The 22,712-nt window shown below is 38.9% G+C and overlaps 1 long non-coding RNA gene across 1 annotated transcript; it reads right to left on the bottom strand.

Moving 5' to 3' along the window:
- Nucleotides 1-20,458: 20,458 nt before the first annotated feature.
- On the bottom strand, nucleotides 20,459-22,503 carry LOC103097755 (uncharacterized). The gene is made up of 3 exons (XR_472926.3): nucleotides 22,353-22,503; nucleotides 21,630-21,809; nucleotides 20,459-20,711 (listed from the first exon to the last, which is right to left on the bottom strand). It is a non-coding gene; the product is annotated as an uncharacterized LOC103097755 (long non-coding RNA).
- Between the last annotated feature and the right edge of the window lie 209 nt (nucleotides 22,504-22,712).

Genomic DNA, 22,712 nt, shown 5'->3' on the forward strand with positions numbered 1-22,712 from the left:
AAAATAGAAATAATAGCTGAAAAAAATGCTTTAGGAGTCAGCCCCAAATAACCTCTGCTGCCTGCTGGCACTGTTCTGTCTCCAAGGTGGGGTCTGTGACGTCCTGGTTTGGGAGGGATGCTATGACATATAGGGATCGGAAGCTGAATGAATCAACTTAAAATAATCAGAGATCCAAATAGCTCAGAGCAGGATTGCCTAATTATTACATCATGACACATCAGTGTATTTTGAAGACTTCATGGGTTCTAATGATTTGTTCACACTCTCTTTTCTTTTCATCAGAAACCTTAGCAACTTTCACACCAGGTATGGATATTTCTACCTTACCCCCAGCTCTTTGCCACCCAGGAGGAGTAGAAGGCACATTGAAAAAGAGGCAGCTACTGTAATTAGGTAGTTTCTAAGAGTTTTGGTCTGAGGACCCATCAACACTCATAAAAATCAATGAGACCTCCCCCCAAGAGCTTTTGTCAACTTGGGCTATATCTACTAATATTTACCATATTCAAGTTAAAAAAAAACAATATTATTAAGAAAATAGCTTTCACCTTGCTGATTTCCTGAAGGAGTCTCAATGACCTCCAGGAATCTTTGGACAACCAAGTGTTGTCCAAAGTGAGATCCACTGATGTAGTTGGAAGACTACAGGACTAGGGAATAGATAGACCAGAGTTCTAACCCCTTCTGTGCCCTAATTAGATGTGTGATGCTAAGCAAATCACCTCTCTGGGTTCCAGGTTCTTCAGCTATAAAATGAAAGATTAGATTAAATGGTGTCCATTGGTCCTTCTAACTCCAAGTCTAATAGATTATAAAATCCTTGCGATGAGGAGTTTGGACACATATTTTGTATTCTCTAGAACATCTAGGAAAGTGCTCTACATATAGTACATAAATTGTTTGTTGTTGTTGAGTCCTGCTTTGTTCAACTCTTTGTGACTCCGTTTGAAGTTTTCTTGGCAAAGATATTAGAGTGGTTTGCCATTAGCTTCTCCTTTTACAGATGTGGAAATTGAGACAAAAAGGATTAAGTGATTTGCCCAGGGTTGTACAGCTAATAAGTATTTGAGGCCATATTTGAACTCAGGTCTTCCTGTTTGAGGCCTGGCATTCTATCCTCTGCACCACCTGCCTACCCCATATAACTATTTATGCAACAAATGTTTTGTAAAATCTTAGTGAGAAGGGAATTTAGCAGCTTAATCTAGTCCAATTCATTTCTGAACCATATTCCCCTTTACAATTTCCCCAAAGAGTGGTTATTTATGTTTCACTAGAAGGCCTTCAAGTGATGGAAAAACCATAAACTCTTAAAAGTCCATTTAATTTTGGTCAGCTCAATTATTTTTTTCAAATCAATAAACATTTATGGAACCCTGTGCTAAGCAATGGAGTATACAGAAAAGTATACAGTGAAGTCTTTGCCCTTAAGACTCTCAGTGTAATGGAAGAAAGGATATATAAATAAGCAAAAAGTTAAATAATACAAGAAAAGAAAAACATTTTCAATGCAAGGACACAAATTTAAGTTTCCATAATTGTTCAGAAACTCTAACTTATATGAAGATAAAATCTGCTTCTCTACTTCTCCAAATTCTGCCTATAGGAAAAAGGAGTCAAATTTTTTTTCCTCAAAACAAATCTTCAATTTTTATAAGATGGTTCTCATGTCCCCCATATGTTATTATTCCTCCCTTCCTGGGCCCAATTCCTTCAAATGATCCTTGTAGAACAGGGTTGTTCTCCTCTTACTGTGTTCCATGATCCTTCCAAAAACTGGTGCAAAATGGCCTATTATTAGACAACAATAAGAATTAAATCTATTGAGGAAAGGATTCTTTATTTGTCAAGAACTACTGGAAAAATGGAAAGCAATCTAGAAAAATAACAGTTTAGCAAACATAATATATACTACAATAAATTCCAAATGTTTGAGTTAAAAAGCACATCTTTTCAAAGTTAGAAGAGAATGGGAGGTTGTTTTTTTTTTAATAATTGGATAGGAACAATTTTCATAAACATAAACATAAAAGAAGAAATTTTAAAAAGAAATCAGACAATCTGGATTATATAAATTTTTTCTAAAGCTTTTGGGTACATAAAAATCAATTTAGCCAGCATCAAAAGAAAAGACACCAACTAGAAGGAAAATATCCTTGTATTAAATATCCCTGTTAAAGGTCCGAGAGACAAAATTTATAAGAAAGTTATGACTCTCCACGAATAAAAATCATTCCTCAATGGACAAGTGGTCAAAGAGTATGAGGAATTTTAAAAAGAAATAATAAACATATCAATAACCATCTGAAAAATCTCCTCATCATCAGTAATCAAAAGAAAACATGTGAAATACCTTCCGGGTCAAACTATGAACTGGTTCACAAAAAACAAGATGGAATGTTGCAAGAAAAGTTTAGTAAACTATAACTTTGACCCAAAGAACATGCTGCTATTTGTATACCCCATAGGAAGTTATCAACAATGTAGCAGCTTCTCTGAGCTCTTTTCCCCAATCATCTTGCTCTTATGGTTTGGGTCCCCAGAAAGTAATTCATTCTACATTACTCCTCTCAATGTTCTAGAAGTAACCCTGAGGGGCTAGGTTTCTAGAACTGTCATTCATGAATCTTCACTTGAGTATATTCCATTAACAATCAGTAAGTAGACTTAATTAGTTTTTAGTGAAGGCATTTACTAAGGTGGTGTCATAAGCGTGGAAAGGAAAACTAAATCAAGTTCTGGACTTTCTGCCACTGAGTTGGAACAAACAGCAGGTGGAATGTTAGAGAGAAGATACTGACAAAACTGACAGTTGGTGGGGGAAGGGGAAACTGGGAGTGGCAGTTGGTCTTGTGACTAGCACTTCCTTCCTGGTGCTGGAATGGGAGGAGCTCTCTCCCTGACTCTGTATAGAAGTGCCTCTATTCCTGAATTTCCCAACTGTGTGCTCTACCTGGATCCCTGTGATTGTGTTCATCAGACAGAAGGACTTAAGGGAAGCAGTTTGGACTGTAAGACCGGTCTTTAGGTGCATCAGCCCGAAGAGATAGGCCCAGCCAGCTTTGAAGGTCAGAACTTTTCTCCATCTTGCTGTCTACTGCTAAGACTTTGAACTTAAGAAAACTATCACAGATTAGCATAGACAGGAATAACAGAAACCCTCCACTAGCCTGTGAGTCCTGGCCTCAGTTCAAAAGCTGAGAGAGACTCAAACCTCATCTAGGGAAATCCCTTTTCCCTCTTCCCTGATACCTCCCCAATCCAAACTTGTTATTAAAATTTATCTTTATTTGAATATCGCAGTCAGATAAGAGGACTAACATTTCAGGGGACATAGAGAGAGCTGAACCTCAGGACAGCCAGTCAACTATAAACAGTTCTTATTGGACCCCTGCTGAGAGTCTAAGTCTGGGGGGAGGCTTGTGCCTCAGGAGGGTCCATGTTTGCCTGCTCTGGGGTATCTTCCACATCAATCCATAGAGAAGACATCCCCTCAGACTACCATAAGTGGCCCATTTCTCTGGAACCCCATTTTTCAAAAATAGCCTCTTGACAGGGGGCATCTCTCTCCTTTTACCTCCCTGGCAGCCATATTCCCTCTCTCCCTTCAACTCCTCCATTCCCTGTTATAAAACTTTCTGTATCCCCTGTTCTTCAATCCCACCCATTTTTCCTATAAATATTACATAAGTACAGGTTGTACAAATGTTTCCCCAAAAGCCTGGGGGATGCTACAAGCATATGGGTCCATGGGAAGAGTGGATCAAACTTAACATGTAGTGAGGCGCAGATGTAGGTTTAGTATATAGAAAGTGATGTGCTGGTAAATATTTAACAATCAGCTCTCCTCCCAAAAAGGAGATACTCCACATTTTTATGTTGAATCTGCATTATTAGTATTTTCTCCTTAACTTTTAAAGACTAAACAATAAATCAATACCTGATTTGTAGCATTTGCCAATTTCTGACACATAGAATACTCACCCTGAAATTTTAGCAACTGACTCCCTCAAGCCAGTTTGAGCTGAATCCAGTATACTCCAGGTGTGGCAAGTAACTCACAACTCCTGGAACTTTATGGTTTAAAAGACTTTTCTTGACCAAAACCTACATTGTCCGATGTTTAATGAAGTGATGATCCTTGAAGCTGCCTCCATCTTCTGGGGTCTGTTTTTCCTATTTGTCTACAGTGTGTGACTCTACTCCAGTCTCCTACTGGGACAATCTCTCTGATCCACTCTCTCATATGACATGGTCAATGTGAAGAGGGATGCTATTAAGACAAGGAAAGGAGGTTTGATTCCAACTCTGGAACCAGACTCTGTGGACTCTTGAAATTGGAGCCCTAGGCTACTGAATTGGTTTACTACTTGACTGGATGCTGCATTTTATGCACAAACAAGAGGTCTGTATTATTCTTTTGGCTAATCACAAGATGCTGCTTATGTGCTACCATTTGCCTTCATCAAATGGCTAAAATTCTATACTCAAACTGATTATTAACTTATTCACATTTTAGTGGAGTTGTAGGAAAATTCACATATATGTGTGTGTGTGTGTGTGTGTGTGTGTGTGTGTGTGTGTGTGTGTATTATATATTAAACTGTTGATTTGATTTAAATGAAGTCTCTGGGTCTTCTTTGATTATATTGATTGAGATGAGGTAGAACTCACACCCTTATAACATCAAGAAAAAGCCCATATATTATATATGTATATACATATACAGATATATTATATATGTAACATATATAAGCATATATCACAACATTGTTGAAACAAAAAGGGAAAGAATATATATATTCAATGATTGGGGAATGACTAAACAAAAGTGGTATATAAATGTAATGGCATATTACTGTCTGTAAGGAATGATGTATATGAGGGATTCAGAGAAACATGGGAAGATGCATGTGAAATAATGTTTATCAAAGAAACCAGAGAGGCAGCTAGTTGATTCAGTGGATAGAGTTTAAATCCAGCCTCGGACACTCACTAGCTATGTGACTCTGGGCAAGTCACTTAACCTCTGTTTACCTTAACCCACTGGAAAAGAAAATGACAAACCACTGCAGCATCTCTGCCAAGAAAACTCCATGGAAGATATAGTCTATAGGGTCACAAATAGTTGGACACAACTATACAACTGAACAAAAACAGCAGAAAAAGTCTAAAGAACATCATAACAACAAAACAAAATTGATGATGAAAGATGGCAAAATTTGGATCAAATACAATAGTTCCTGATAGCATCATTCTGTCAAAGTAAAAGAGTACATCCTTCTTTTCTTTTAGCAATTGATTAAATGCCCAAGTAGAAAATAGCATGTGTTATCAATTGAGATTACATTTTTGTTTCACATTTTTCTCCTTGGACTGTTGTGGTGAACCTATGGAACATGTCCCAGAGGAGGCACTCAGAACCCTCTCCATGGGCATAGGAACCACCACCCCAGCACAGAGTTCACCAGAGTCCATTACTAGAAAGCCAGAGGGACTTGGGGCAAGGCTGCTCCCCTCCCTTTCTCCATGAGTGTCTGAGGACATTTCTCACATCACCTACCCCTCTAAAAGTTTTGCCATTACTGTCCTAGGGAATGTACTTTGTAAGGAAAGAATTTCTTGAGAAGTGTCTGTTGTGTCAAAATAAAATATCATCAATACATTTCATCAATAAACAATGTTAAGCTTGAGAAGATAAGTTTATTATATAGACATCTGATATTTGATCATTCAGGAGCAAAATAATAAATCTGGTTTTGTTAAGGAAAATCTATATATATGTGTGTGTGTACATAGATATTCATATCATAATCATTCATATTTAAAAATTAGATAAAATAAAATGTGATATCTAGATTTACATGTAACACCCCGGATATGATCTGACCAGGGCAGATTACAATAGACAAAACTCAACTTCCTCAGTCTGCTTACTCTGGACCCTGTAACTGCCTCAGATCTCATTAGCTTTTTTACCTGACAGCATTTGATTCTTCAGTCCACTTACTACTTCCAGATCTTTTTCTCACTTTAAGGAGAGTTTAGCTGCATCTCTGTGCTTGTACAGTCTTTTCTCAGGAAAAAAAGTGTAGGACTTTACAAGAAGTAGCAAGTTGTAGTAAATAAATACTTGATTTGGATTTAGAAAGAATCTTTGTTTTAAGTGCAAATCTTGTCTCTGATACTTGCTAAATGTGGGACCTAGGAAAATCATTACTGCTTTAGAAATAGTTCTGTGACTTATCTACTAGCTTATAAATGATTTTCCATTTATGTTGAATTCCTAACATGGGGAATTCCCAAACTGAATAAATCACAAATATTTTTGCTTATCCATATTAAATTTAATTTATCATCATTCTAGCCCATCAAAATTTCTCTGAATATAGACTCTCATTTTATGTGTTAACTATATAACCTTGTTTTAGGTCCAGTCAAGTCAATAAGCATATATTAGTTGACCTACTGTTATGTGACCCTAGGCAAGTCCCTTAACCCCATTTGCCTAGCCCTTACCATTCCTCTGCATTAGAACTGATACTCAGTATCAATTCTAAGACAGAAGGAAAAGGTTAAAAAAGACCAAAAAAAAAAAGCCAAGGCCTACCTAAGTGTTAGGAACTCTGCTAAATTCTGGAGATAAAAAAAAAAGGCAAAAATACCAAAACCCAGGTCTGTTCTAGTGTTCATGGTCTAGTGGGGAGATGATATACAAACAACTATATGCAAATAAGACATATGCAGCATATATTTTTAAAAATCAATATAGACAAGGCACCAGCTTTAAAGGGGATCAGAAATGGTTTTTGTCTTTTTATTATTTTCCTTTGTTACATTCATTTAAAAAAATCATTGAGTTCCAAATTCTCCCTCCCCCCCTTACTCCTCCCTCATTCATGAGAAATCAAGCAATATGATATCAATCACATATGCTAAGTCATGCAAAATGCTTCTTTATTATTAACCATGTTGCAAAGAAGCAAACAAATAAGAAACATAAAGAAAGTGAAAACAATATACTTCAATCTGCACTGAGTAAGAAAGTGAGGTTTTAGCTGGGTCTTGAAAGGAGTCAAGGAAGAGACAGAAATGAGAGGGGGAGAGAATTCCAGGCTTGGGGACCAGAGCCAGGAGATGGGTGCCTTGTGTGAAAAACAATAAGGATGTCAGGGTCAATAGATTGCAGAGGATGTAGAGCTGTAAGGTTTAAGAATACTATGAAAAGTAGGAAAAGGTCAGGTTAGTATAGGCTTTAAAGGCTAGGCAGATTTAATTTTTGATCTTGAAAGTACCACTGGGAGCCACTGGAATTTATTGAATGTGGCCATTTGTGTGTGTGATATGGTGCCTGCCTGCTTTGTGGAGATAGCCCCTAACTAATTATCACTTCCTTCTTCTATTCATTAATTCATTCAAGGATCTATTGAATACTTTCTGTGTTTAAACCATGAGTTCCAATGAGTTTTTCCCCCTCCTTATTTTTGATGCTCTATAGCTTTTGACATCATTGACTATACTCTCTTTGTTGATGCTCTTTCTTCCCTTGGCTTCCTTGATGCTGCTTCTCTCCCGATTTTTCCTACCTGTATGCCTGCTCATTCTCAGGCTCTCTTGCTAGGTTATTATGCATGTCTGACCTGATAAATGTGGTATTTGCCAAGGATTTGTCCTGGGCCTGCTCCTGTCTGTCTCTATAATATGATCCTTGGTAACTTCATCTCCCACAAGTTCACTTATTTTTGTTGATCCTTTGTTTCAAAAAGGACCAAATGCAATACCAGATTGAGGTCTTGACTTGCATGTAAATTGGATTTAAGTGAGGCAGAGTTGCACAAAGTCATCATCAGTCTCACTCTCTCCTCCATAGTCATCAAAGTCCAGTGACAAAACCAAAGTCAAGATGACTGGGGATGGCCCAGACACACTGGGTGACCGTGGCATCTTCCATATTTAACCAAGCTCTAAGTGCTCCATAGTACCTGTTTCAGTCGCCTTAATGACTGTTGGAGCCAATTGTTCTCATCTTCCCAGGAAGGAAGCCTTCACAGGCTTGGAGTAGACATTGCCCTAACTGATGACATGTTTGAGGCCTGTCAGGTATCCTCAGTCTGCTGTTTGCCAAGATAGTTTTACCAGTGCATGGCCCTCGAACATGCTAGTGTCTTGGAGTCCAAGGTGAGAACTGAGTGACAGGTAGACACCAAAGATAAATGAGCAGCCCCGAAAAGATCTTAGCAAACCTTCACACCAGAGGGGCTAGTTCTCCTTGAACAGCCTATATGCCCCAGTTCACTTATCTCTATGTGGATGACTCCCCCAAACTGTGCAACCTAGCCAGTTCAACCTCTCGCCATTAAACGAGTCCTTCATTGCCAACTGTTTACAGAGCATCTCTACTTGCATGTCCTAACTTCAGCAAGTCAAAGGCAGACCCTATTATCTTGGCATCTTGCCCTACCCTCCTCCAAACTGCCAGTCACCCAGATTCACAACCTCAATCATCCTGACTCTTTGTTTTCTATATCCACTTAGTTTCCAAGTCTTGTTAAGTATCTGCAATTCTATGCTTCACATCTATCCTTTTCTCTCTACTGAGGACCATCAGCCCTCTTCAGATCAATGACACCTCTTGATTAGACTAATGCAAGCCTTAGAGTGAACTTTCTGCCTCTTCTTTCCCCTGTCCTCAATATCCTTCAGATAAATAGGGAGGTGTTGGCATAGGTATACCTAAGGCACAGGTAGAGCAGCTTTGTACTCTAGTTCAAAATCCTTCAGTGTTTTGCATTTTGAATATTCTAATTAGACAGTGATTAATGATATCATTGAATAACACTACCTTTGCACAAATAGAAAAATCAATTTGCATAAATTATCATGATTACAATCTTTCCTTGTTCCCCTCCCAAATATGGTCTGGAATAGAGGCATTGACAATATCTTTCCACCCCCTCCTTTTCTTCACCAGGATTTGATAGGCTACTTATAGGTGGTATAGAATGGTTTTGAACATGGGGTCCTAGACTACTTGGTTTAGAACCCTACAAGCTCATGTAACCTTTTCAACATGGTGATCTGGATATTACCAGATTTATAAGCATTTGTTATTAGAGGGAGAGATGGAGACAGAGACAGAGAGACAGAGACCGAGAGACAGAGAGAGAGAGGTTTCAGATCAGGTCCTGAATTCCAGCCCTGTTGGTCCCCTCCACAACTGCAGCTTGCCAGAGATAAGGCAAAACTCAAGAGAAAACCCCCAGCTCAGAGACAGGTACCAAAGCCCAGAGTGGAAGTAAAAAGGCCACTCTCCTTCTTGAGCTTGCTTTTAAAATCAAACAAGCTCCTCACTCCGTGAGCACATTGCCCTGGCTCTATGACTCCTTTGTCCCACCCCGGGATACTCAGGATCAAACCTGGAATGGAGGCCCCCCTAAATATTTGCTTCACACAGTATAAGAGGTGATGCAGAAATAAATAAGACAAATCTTTGACCTCAAGTAGCTTAAGCTACAGTAAGGACACACATATTTATATATGTATCTAGGATATGAATAGAACATTATAAATGCAGAAGAGCAATATAAGCAAAGTGTTATGAGTTGTGTGGGATGAAAGCCCACTGACTCAAAATGGAAAAAAAAACAAAAACCAAAAAAACAAGACTCTGAGGTTACAAAGCAGCAAGTTGGGTTTTTTTCTCTTCTGGAAGAGTGCCTCCACAACCAAGATATAACTCAGTTGGGAGGCACCTGCTGAACTTGAGGCAGGTGTTTTAGTTTCAAGGGGGAGGATTTTCCTCATGAGGGACTCACAATCTAACATCCAATCCTGTCCTCCTTCTGGCTCATGATCACATTCCTCAACTCAGTCCTGACCCTCTTCCATGCTCCTGCATACCTCTCAAAACCCACTCAGCCTTGTACATACCTCAAGCCAAGTTGCAGGGTAGATTTAGCCTACATGGCAGGATGGGGGGTGGGCAATGAGGGAGGGGGGAATTGCTCTTGATCTAGTATTTCCTGATCTGGTCTATGTAGCAAGTATGCAGAAAAGAGAAAGAAAAGGAAAAAAAGGGAGGGGGAGTGATGAAGGGGATTGCATACACAGCATGAGTCCTCTTCAGAGTAATGAATAAGGAAAAATCCTTTCCCATTGGTGGAGTAGGGGAAGGCTGAAGCCATTCTCCATGAATGGAGAAATTAAGTCTTGAACAATGGGTGGAATTCCAAGAGGAAATGGGCATGAGGGCATTGCAGAAAGAAATTTTCCCCCTAATACCTTAGAACAGTGATGATGAACCTATGGCACAGGTGCCAAAGATGGCACACAGAGCACTCTGTGTGGGCATGCAGCCACCCTCCCACCTACCCCTACCATAGTTCCTTATTAGAAAGGCAGAGGGATTAAGGGGGAACTACTTCCTTCCCCCTCTCCACTCTGCCTGACATTTTTTCACTTCAGCCTCCCCTCTGTCCAGCAGCCCAGTAGGAGTGCTTTCTCCACTGTGTGGGATAAGGGGGGGGGGGGGACACCCAGAACTTAGTTGGGAGAGGGGCATAGCACACAGTCACTGTGGGGGATGAGCATAGGCACTCAGTCTGGGGGGGGCGCAGTGGGGGCAGGACCTGGCACTCCATCTCTAAAATGTTTGCCATCACTGCCTTAGAATATTCTCCCTCCTCACCTCTATCTCTGTGTTTCTTTAGCTCCCTTTATAGCAGCTCAAGTCTTACCTCCTTCAGGAGTCCTTTCCATTTACTAGACTGCTAGAGTCTATCTTGCTTCTACTCTATTTCATTTATAAATCCTAATTTGTTTATGCTAACTTCTGTACTGGAATGTGAGCTCCTTGAGGGCAGGGACTGATTTTGGTTTGTTTTGTGTTTCCATTATTTCATGCACACTCACTGCCAGCACATACAGAATACTTTTTGTTGTTTCCTTGGTTAATTGTGTCAGGCTCTTCATGACCCCATTTGATATTTTCTTGGCAAAGATAATGAATCAGTTTGCCATTTCTTTCTCCAGCTCATTTTACAGATAAGGAAACTGAGACAAATAGGGTTAAGCATCTTGACCAGGCTCAAACAGTTAGTGTGTGTCTGAGACACACTGAGACAAGACTTAAACTCTGGTCCTCCTGATTCCAGGGCCAAGCTGGCTATACTTGTTATCTGATTGCACATGGAGGGAAATTATAGATGATGAGGAAGAGGATTGATAGGTTTTGACTTCTTTCTGCCAGAGAAAATATCAGCACTGGATCTGCATTAATAAATTCTTATTCAGTTTTCTTTTTCTAAATTTCAAAAGGAACAGCACCCTTTGGTTTGTAGTTCTTACAACATTTTCTTTCTTTATTTCATCAATCTTTCCCAGTAGGCTATAATTTTCAAGACTGGAGGTTATTGTTCATTGATGACATTTTATGTTAGAGATCTCTTCATTTCATCAGTAAAAAATGTCCCTAAATCCCTTTTTCTCGTTACCTCTGGGCAGAGTTCCTGTAAACAACTAATCCCTCATAACTTTTGATTCCTGGAAACTTTAATCATGGAGATCTTCCTGATTAAAGATTTGACCTTTTTCTTGTTTTGTCCCTAGAGTTGTTTTTTTTTTTCATTCTTCTATCCCATATTTGAGAAGAAAGTAATTCTCCTCCTTTCCAAGCTCTCTTTCACATATGCTCTTGATTCTTTCCCTTCCCACCTTTCTTGGTACCTTCTTTCATCAATTCTCTCTCCTCCCTCTTGCATGTGCATTCTTTCCACCTTTAGTGGCATTCTCTATCTTACTGAAAATATTCACAGGTTTTGGAATCATGGTCAGATCTATTTTGTTCCAAGAATGAGTGTATCAGCCAACTCCTCTATGGTACTACTAAGGTATCCCTATAGCATTCCCAACCAAAAGCTGAGTTTATTGATTTATCCAATGTAAGGTTTTTGAGAACAAAAATATGTTTGTGCTTTTTATTTATATCACCCGTGCTTTGGTATATAGTAAGCATTGCTCAATATTTTTCTACTCATTAAATGCTCATTTTATTTAGTCATTCCTTAAATATATTTTAAAGCAAACCAAAATACCATTCTATTAATCTGTCTGCCTCCCTAGCTATTATCTTAGTTTTCTTTTTTCCTTCACTATGAGACATCCATGTCTTACTACCCACTCACCTTTTAACCTCTTGAAGTCTTGTCTAGCCTCTGACCCTACTATCTACTGAAATTGCTATCCCAAAGTCCACAAATAATCTCCTCCCTGTGAATCTTAAAAATTCTCAGACCCTACTTCAGAACACTTGGTTAAGACCATTCCCCATTTTAAACAGTGAAGGGACTTAGATCAGGAATGTGAGACCTCTACTCCACCCCTACTTAAGCATACTTTAGGGGAAGATAAAGTTGTAAACTCCTTGCTGAACAATGAAAAATACTTAACCCATACTTATAGTAAGGCAAAAGTTCTTAAGCTGTGCCTATTTTCAGATCTAATACAAAAGGGTGCTAAGTACCTATAAAGGTCAGGCAACTTGTAAACTTACAAGGAGCAAAGAGGCGAGAACTTACTCAGAGATTTTAGTCTACTCAGGTGTGAATTACTCAAAAGTTTTGTCTACTCAGGTGTGAATTAAGAATGGTCTGTCCTTTGGAAAACATCTACTGTGATTGGTAGATGTGAGAACTTGGGGGAGGTGACATAGGAGAAAATTCTCTTTAAAAGGAGATGATAAGCTGAGAGCAAAGGACTCTCTTGGGACTCTGTCTCAAAGAACTCTCTTTGGAGATTGAGCTGGCCAAAGCTGAACTGGTGTCTCTCTGAACACTAGAATCTTGCTTGGACAAATCTTGTGGTGAGTGGATGAAAGACTGACTGATCTCTCTCTTAGGGTTTTCAGCCTAGGCTGGCTCATGCTGGCCTAGGCTGGTCTAGCCCTTTTCTCATTATTTCCTTTTTCTCTCTCTCTCCCTTTCATTAATTCCTCATTTGTATGAATTAAAATCTCTATAAAACCCAGCTGACTTGGGTATATTTAATATTTGGGAATTTTTCCCTGGCACAATTTAAGCCAACTACTCTTTTTATCTGCCACAGTTTATGGCTTCCACTATTTTAATCATTACATACCTCCAATTATTAAATCTAATGATTTTGATTTTCTTCTTGTTTTCCTTTACCTCTCTGTAGCATTTGACACTAATGACCTTCACTCTCCTTGAAACTCTTTCCTCCCTCATTTTTTATTCTCATTCCCTCTCCATCACCCATTCATCCCCTCTAGATCAAAATCTAAGTAGCTTTCTGCAGAACTAACCATTCTTTTGTCTACTTTCTTCCTGACTCCTAAATTATAGGCATTCCCTAGGCTTCTAGCTCCTGCCTCTTTTCTCTAACCCTTAGGAACTGTATCCACTTTTTTAGCATCAATTTGAACTTGTCTTTTATTTTTACTCTTAAGTTTTTAATTTTTTGTAAATGATACACTCATCTATATGGTGCCTTTTATGGCATTCCCCTTGAATCTTTCCTCTTATTTCTAGATTGAATCAGTTAATCACAAGTGTGAATTAGGTGGAAAAGGACTGAATACAGCTATTGAATCAACCAGTCCAAGACTAGACTAACTAGGGAAAGTCCCAAATTAGTTTAAATGTCTTTGAAAACTATTGGATGAACTGACATGAATTAGAGTGACATTGCTTAAGTAGTATGCTTAGATTATTTGAGGAAACTTGATCATACTCGGTAAAGAAGTTTATGATTAAGAGACATGCATCTGGGAGAGACAGACAGAGACAGAGAGACAAAGACAGAAAGAGACAGAGACACACATACAGAGAGAGAGAGAGAGAGAGAGAGAGAGAGAGAGAGAGAGAGAGAGAGAGAGAGAGAGAAGCTTCTGAAAAGGAATTGATTGTAAGCAGTGTCTGCATGAGGGGTCAAGGATAAATTAGACTGAGGAAAGGGAACTTCAGGACTCTACAAGGAACCCCAAAGAAAAACTATAACATGCCAAAGAAAAATTATAATATGCCTAATTGGAATTTCATAAGTACTCTATGAAGGGATAAAGTACTTCTAACAACCAGGAGCTTTGCCACATCATGTACTCCAAGGTTGCACCCATTTCTATTTGGATTCTGTATGTACCTATAAGAAAGTATGTCTTCAGTTTGGGGCAGGGGCATGTTTTGCACCAAATTTACCCCCATAGTGGTCTGGTTCTAAAAGTAAGTTAAGTCTGACTTATTGAAATGAATTGATGATAATGGAAGAATAAGTAAGACCAAGAAATGAGGACTCATGAACATTTGGGGAACCCTGAACCTCAGTGCTACTCCTTAGAGTTTGAGAGGACTACAGTCACCTGAATTCTTGCAACTTAGCCTATTAATATGAGTAATGGATTGGGAGAACAGTCCCAGAGCCTCCATGCACTATAATACCTCTAATTGTGTGATAAGCACAAGTTAGTTTTCCTTTCAAAGGTATTGTGTAGGTGGGGGAGGGGTGTTGGATCTTTCCCTTATACCCAAGACTTCGACTTCATTTGAGTACTGTGAACTTTAGATTAATCCACCCTACTTAGTCTAACAAAAACAGTAATGTCTACACCCATACTTAAACATTAAGTATTTAGGAGGATGGCCTATGACAGACATGTGCTAGCAAACGACAAGTCAGAAATGACTGACCAACCCCTGGGCTGTCCTCAGTCAAAGCTTAAGCTACCATTGGTACATGTGAGATGCAGGAAAGTAATATAAAAGCCATCTATATATTTCACGTCACTTCCTCTCTCTAGCTTTTTTTTTTTTTGTGGCAGAAAGGTGGCTGGTGGCAGTGCTGAGCCTTTTGGCATCTTGGTGTGGCAGCAGCTATTGTCCAGGTTAGCGGTGAGTTTTCCTTGATACCATACTGGAAGAAGCCTAGTAACCTAGTTCAGGTGAGGTGTCTTCTCTGAGCTTTCTGAGTTAAGGCTGATTCTTTCCTCCTTTACCTTCCAAATGCCATCCTCTTAGAAAAAGCCTCTAATCTTCAAAGACCTCATGGCGGAGGACTTTGAACTCCCCCTGGCACAGGTTAGGTGGGAGAAATCCTATACCTTTTCCTCTCTCTTCTCCTTAATTCTTTCCCTCTATGTTAATTAAATCACCATAAATTTCCAAGCTGACTTGGGTATTTTATTTGGGATCTTTCCTGGTGACCAAAATTAATTTAGATTAGGTCACAACCCTAAAATTATCCTTACAGTACCTTTCAGGTTGGATTGAGTAGGAGAGTCCTGTGACTCTGACTTACTGATGAATTTGGCTTTCTGTCTATTTTGCAGAATTCTTATGGTTCTTTACTAGCTCTGTGAGACTGAGTTTTTCTGCCCTCTAGAGGCGTCTTCTCTTCACTATTGATAAACTGGGATTAGGCCAGTTGAGCTGATCTGCAGAGCTGAATGTGCCTTGAGGCCCAAACTTCCAGAGGTAGAGATGTGGTCCCCAGCCTGCCAACTTCTCTGCTTCTCTCTTCCAGCTGCCTCCCTCCGGCTGTCATCAGAGCCCTGAGCTTTGTGTAGCTGTGGCAGCAAAGCACTCCGTCCAGGTGGAACCTTTTCCTGAGATCCCACCAACTGCCAGTCTCAGCACAGTAGGTGGGGGAGGGGCCCTGGGACCTTCCTTCTTTCTTTTCCTTAAACCCAAGAATTCATCCTTCTCTGCATACCTTTTCATTTGAATCGAGCAGGAGGGTCCCCCGGCTCTATCCTGCTGCTGTTTTTGGTTTGGTGTGGAAGGGTTTTCACAGAGGAATCAATTTCTGATGCTTCTAAGCTGCCATCTTGACTCCGCCCTCAGAGAAGTCTTAATGGAGACAATCAAAGCAAGTCTTGAAGTGTTCATGTCCCATTAGTGAATACGCAGGCTTGGTGGCTGTCCCTGTGGTTGATTGTGGAATAACAATCAAGTCGTAGTATGATAAGCAACCTGGCAAGACCATTCCATCCAACCATTACATTAGGGCAGGGGTCCCCAAACTATGGCCTGTGGGCCACATGCAGCCCCCTGAGCCATTTATCTGGCTCCCACCAAACTTCCAGAAGGGGCACCACTTTCATTGGTGGTTAGTGAGAGGAGCACAGGATGCATCAGTATCCTGTGCTCCTGGAGTACTGTATGTGGCAACTCCGTGCTTTGCCTTGTACAGTACTACTTCTGGTGGCATAATCCTTTGCGTGGCTCCTTGTTCTGAGAGTAACTGAATGAGAATGAGGCATCGCACAAAGGATTATGTGTGGCTGCACAATGGAAGACATCAGCATGGTGAGCGGTGATCTGGGGGAGGGGATTCCGCACTGTGTATACTGCTGCCCAGTATAGTGGTGGCAGTGATGGGTCTGTGCAAGGTGTGACAGGCTCGTCACAGCCAGCACTGCAGCCTCTGCTATCCCAGACAGTGGTATACAGTGTCACAGGCCCAGCAGCACCTCCAGTACTGTATACAGGCATCGGATAGTGGTGATCTGGCTCTCCAAATGTCTGAGGGACAGTGAACTGGCTCCCTATGTAAAAAGTTTGGGGACCCCCACTGTAGGGCATCCTCAGTAGTCTGAAATATTCCTTACCAGATTATTGACTTGAATGGGATGAGGTGATGGTGACAGCTTCTCTAAGATTCTTGTCTATGCATTCTTCAAACCCAGTGGAGGGAAATATATGCTTATTGCCTGAAATAATGTTGGGCAATCCATGTAGTGCAAATGCAGAACTTCAGCTATATTAGAAGTTATAATGAATGATAAAGTACTACTTGCTATGTGTTAGGACTATGCTAAGTGCCAGGCATACCAACAGGCAAGACATCTATGGCTTCAACAAGAATGCATGCCTTCTAAGGGGGAAACACAACACATAAATGGAAGTTAAAAGGGGGAGGAAGAAGGAATAGGTATGGCAACATGGTTTAGAAATGTCCAGGAAATGATGTGGAGACTCGATGCTAGGAAGGATGGGGCAAAACTTGACTATCAGAGCCCAGAAGCAGTTTAAGGTTGGAGTGGAGGAAGGATGAAGATGAAGATGGCCAGAGAATGGATAGTGTGATGATGATGATAATGACAAGTGGGTAACATTTATATAGTGCTCACTCTATTCTAGGCACTGGGCTAATTGCTTTGCAATTATTATCTCATTTAGTCTTGTGTAATTGGAATTTTGTACCCCAAGACTTCATTTCCCAGAATCCCACTTATGTCCTCATGTTTTATCCTTATGCTTTGGAGTTATTGGATATTACAGTCTTCAAAATAACTCTCAGAAGTAGGTACTAATATTATTCACATTTTGTAAATAAGGAAACTGAGGCAAACAGAGATTAAGTGACTTGCCCAGAGTTATACATCTAGTAAGTGTATGAGACTGAACAAACTCAGGTCTTCTTGACTTCAGATATGGTTTGGAAATGGTAGAGAGACAATACAGAGACCTAATTCTGGATAAAATAAAAGGAAAGCTTACTTACTGTACTAGAAGCAGAGTCCAAAGTTCTTGTAGAAGCAAGATGAGAAGGATGAGTCCTCATCTCAAATATCTTAGACTAAGAACCAAAGGTCCCTATTGGCTGCCTAGGTACCAGTGCAGAATTGGCTACAAAACCCTGGATCTGCATTTCAAGATGCCAACATGCTACTCTCTCTTTCCCTAAGATGAAAGAACAAACACTTAGACAGGCAAAAAACCCAGGCCTGTATTCACAGGGCCACAAAATGGTCTTTGTGAAGAGGGCCCCAAACTTCTCACCTTAAACATTGTTTCTCACTGGACACCATCAGTGACATCGAGAATTCAGCTGAAGAGAAAATAGACAAAGAGATGAGACCAAATTAGCTCAAACTTTTTGGAAGGTGCCTCCATTTCAGACCATGAGACCAAAAGTCTTCTCCTAACTATGTGGTGAACAGATGAGAACCAATTACAGAGTGTTTCTGCATGCTCCATAATTTCTACAAAAGCAGACTCCTCGGCCTTATAATATGGGAAGACACTATTCAAGGTTCTATGCATTTGCTCTAGGCCCTCTTATATTAACATCACATCATCATACAGTTCTTTATAATTGTTCAAATAAATTTGCCTTTCTAAGATTTTCTGAACCCATATTTGTACTTCTAAGTTTCTATTTAGTTCTGGACTTTTTTTTTTCATCAAGAATGTTTGTAAGTCTTCCATTCCATTAAGGATACATTTCCTGCCTCCCCCCCCACCCCCCACTATAGGATTATAGTCAGCTTTACAGGATCAATTCTTGGTTGTAAGCCCATATTTTTACCTTTAGAATTCCAAAATATCTTCTTATTTTTTGTAGATACTACCAAGTCATGTATGATCCCGACTATAATTCCTTGGTAATTAAACTATTACCCCAACCCCAAATGCTTGTTTGTTGTTGTTGTTGTTTTTAATCCAGGAGCTCTGCAATTTGTCTATGACAGTACTAGATTTTTTCTTATTGGAGTTCTTTAAAAGAAATGGTGGATGGATGCTTTCTATTTTTATTTCACCTACTAGTTCTAATATATCAGAACAGTTTTCATTTAAAATTTTCAAAATATTTAGTGTCAAAACTTCTTGAAAATCATGGTTGTCAGGGAGTCCAATGATTCTTAGCTTTCTAGATCAATTGTTTTTTATATCAAATGTTTTACATTTTTTCTACTTTTTTCAGTCTTTTGATTTTATTCATGAATTTCATGTTGTTTCTTACAGTATGATTTCTATTTGGTCTATTATAGTTTTCAGGGAATCTATTTCTTGGATAAGGAATAATAATAAGAAAAGAACTTCATTTTCTAAACTATTTATTCTCCTAATTCTTTCCTCAAAGTTTTTATTCATTTTAAAAATCTCTTCCTTCACTTCTAAATATTCATGTGTCTCTTATGGAAAATTCACTTTTTTCTTTGCATCTCTGCTTGCAATTGTTTCAGAGTTAGATCTACAATAATTTGTTTTATATTGGGTAATTTTGGGGTGGGGTTTATTTGTTCTCCAGCTTTAGTCTCTGAAATAGTGACCCTATGTATTTTTGAGTGTGATAATCAGTCCTGCTTGGTCTTGTCTTGAGTCTCCCATGTTCTTGTTCTGATCGTCACCTTCTGGGATTTAAGCCCCTCTGCATCTTTGAGGTTCAGAGCCCTGCTCCTTCAGGGCCTCCCATCCTGGCACCTCCAGACAATACTAATGATATGACAGTCCCAGGACCTGCGCTATCCCAGTCTGAGAACTAAACCATCATATTCATCCCAATCTCTTACTGCTCCCCATCTTTTTCAAGGTTCCTACCTTGAAGCTTTTTCTGTAACCTCCCTGGAGCTTTCTCAGAGGAGCCTTCTACTCTTATTGCCACCTAAATGGCAAGCCTTCTAGGCTACGTGTGTCCCTGGCTCTCTATATTTGAGCTAAAGTACCATGCCATGCTCATGCTGGGAGCACTCATTTTTTCTGCGGTTCTAGATCAAAGATGTTTTATAGTTTATCATAGAAGTTCTTGGTCGTTGCATATATCCATTCCACATCATAACTTTTCCCATTGCAGTTTCAGTATATTGCATGTTTGCATAAGAAATTAAATGGGAATTTTGGGGAAGAGTTTTAAAAAAGCTGCAGATGACATGCAAAGGTCAGCAGATGACATAGAAAAAAGTTTAGAAGCTCAGAAATGCATAACATACATACATACATATGTATATATATATATATATATATAGAGAGAGAGAGAGAGAGAGAGAGAGAGAATTGTAAACATATTTTGTCTTTTAATGACATAAATACACACAGTTTCTTTTTTTAACCCTTACCTTTCTATCTTAGAATTAATAATGTGTATTAGTACCAAGGTAGAAGAGCAGCAGTAAGGGCTAAGCAATGATGGTTAAATGACTTGCCCAGGATCACACAACTAGGAAGTGTCTGAGGCTAGATTTGAACCAAGGCCATCTCTAGGTCTGACTCTCAAATCACTGAGCCACCCAGCTTCCCCCTACAATTTCTTTTTTAGAGTTAAAAATAAGTAAAAAAGTTAGTTGACAAAAAGAACTTGAAATCTAGCAGCTGACACACAAAGGCTAGAAACATAAAGATATTTTTAAAAGTTTAATAAAAAAAGTTAATTTTAAAAAGTTTAATAACTTAGATGCATAAAAGATATGTAATTTTACGTATAGTATTACCTATATAGTATATATTTTACTATTTAATAACATAAAAGGACAGTCATTAAAGCTGTAGTAAAAAATGGCAATTCTATATGCTGGTTTGGGGATGTCAAGTGTTTTTACAGCAGTCTCTCACATGACATCTCATGATGATCGCTCAGTGATCTTTATATCTTGGATTTCTCCTATCTATCTATTATGGCATTTAAATGCCATAAATTCCATTAAAATGACAAGTCCCAAGCATAGTGTTACATATAGTTTATGCGAAATAACCCACATTTTATCATAAGGTACTCTAATCACCCCAAGAAAGAAAAAGAAAAAAATGTAGACTTCTTCTCTGGTATGAAGGGAAGGTCCAAAAATTTTATGTGGATTTTCCAGACTGCGGGGGCATGGAGCATCTAACCCCTAAAATATGGGATACCTGTGTTTGTTTGTTGTGAACTTCCAGGTTTTTCTAGAGTATGTAGATGCAAGCTGCACAGCCTTCCTCCTGTTCAGGCAATCAGATTGATAGAAAATTATATGTTATTTCCTTAGCATAATTCCAAATTACTTTCTAGAATGATTAGAGCAATTCATAGTGTATCAGTGATTAGAAGTGAAGTAACTAGAACCAGGAAAACAATATATCTAATGATTACAACAATGGAAATGGGAAAAATAACAACAGCAAAACGATGGAAACAAAATGCTGTGAAATTACAGTGAACAAGCTTGGCTCTAGCTAAGAGATATGACAGCATAACTCTTTTCCTTCTTTGAGGAGGTGTTGCAGAAGTAGGGCAGGGATTTTAGTGTGAAACACCGCACTGAATGTCAGACTTGATTGATATGTTGGTAAATTTTCCTGAAATAGCTAAAACTTTTAAAAAAATATTCTTATTTATGGTTTAAATTTTTGGGAATGGGGAAGAATAGATGAGGAAATGTAGGTAATATAAAAATAAAAATAAGCTTTTAAAAAAGAAATAATAGGCAATGCCAAAAAGCTATTTTATAAAGCAGGGCCATTATATCCTTAGTGTCTGGTGGGGAAAGCTCTTAACTTCTATCTTCTTCATAGGGAAGTCTGTTGATTCTCAGAGCCTTAGTTGCTTTAGGATTTTCCCTTCCAGAAAGAAAGTATTTCCTCAAAGTCTATTATCCTACTGAAAGAATAATCTCCTTGGAGCACAGAGTAATTACTTTTTAAAAACTCTTACCTTCTATCTTGTAATCAATACTCTGTGTTGGTTCCAAGGTGGAGGAGTGATAAGGGCTAAGCAATGACTTGCCAAGGATCACATGAGATAGGAAGTCAAATTTGAACCCAGGACCTCCTGTCTCATGGCCTAGTTCTCAATCCATTGAACTACCTAGCTGTCATCTAGAGTAACTATTAAGTAAAGTATGGCCAATAGACACTTACTTTTTAAAAATCTTTTTTTGATCACCAAGAGCATTGTCTCTTTCCAGGGTTCCCTCTGACTTAGAGTTAGATAATCCTTTTAAGTCCCACTTAATGTCAGATGTCAGTCTGTACCTTTTCAGTGACATTTTGAGATCTTTTCTTTCAACAAATCACCAAGGATGGTCTAGATCAAGTGAACTGAAGGGAAAAATGCAAGGGAACAAAATCCTTTATATGGAGTCTTCAAAGAATCCATAGTTCCATTCAATTCTTTGTTTCTAGTCCCCACATTTTTCATGTATATCTGCATTGCCTTTGCAGACATAGTTTCACCATAGCCTTCCTATGGTATCAGTTCCTGCACCCAAATATATTCACAAAATTCTCTATTTAAAATTTTTTAAAATTATCTTTATATGCCCCCTCTTTTTCTCCAGGTAAGAGAGCCCAATCTAATGTCTGAATCATGGAAACAGAATAATATAGTAGAGAGAATCTGGAGTTTGGAGAAAACTGGATTTGAATCTTATTTTGACGTCTAATTAATCAAATCTAATTAATGAACTAATTACTCAATCTCTCTGAAGTTTAATTTCCTAACCAAAAAAATGAGGATTAAAATATCCATTATTAAGTTATCCATAGTATGGCATCTACCTCATAATGTTGATGTCAGTATGAAATGTGATCATTTATTGTAAATCATTAAAGACCCATATAGAAGAATATGGTAATATATACCTATAGTGCCTACTACTGGAGAGGTATGGGCCAAGAGATCACCTGAGCTCGGGAATTTTGAGCTGTAGTCGAAGCTGATTGGTGTGGAAGAGGCTGAAAGCCCAAAGACCTTAAAATCCAGTCAAGCCGTTGACTCTTGCCTCCAACTGTTTCCCAGTCACATTCCAAATGGAATCTTCATTTGACTGACAGATGACCCATCTCCAGCTTCTGTTCTTTGCATGCATACCTCTTCCACACTGGGTGACTGAACTAAGTCAAAGGTTGATGAGGTACCATATTAGCCAGAATATAATACGACCCTGAATATAGTATGATCCCAAGAATTTTGAAGGGTAACTCAGAAAGGGGAAAACACCT

The sequence above is a fragment of the Monodelphis domestica genome, chromosome 5, assembly GCF_027887165.1.
Source record: "Monodelphis domestica isolate mMonDom1 chromosome 5, mMonDom1.pri, whole genome shotgun sequence".
NCBI lineage: Eukaryota > Metazoa > Chordata > Mammalia > Didelphimorphia > Didelphidae > Monodelphis > Monodelphis domestica.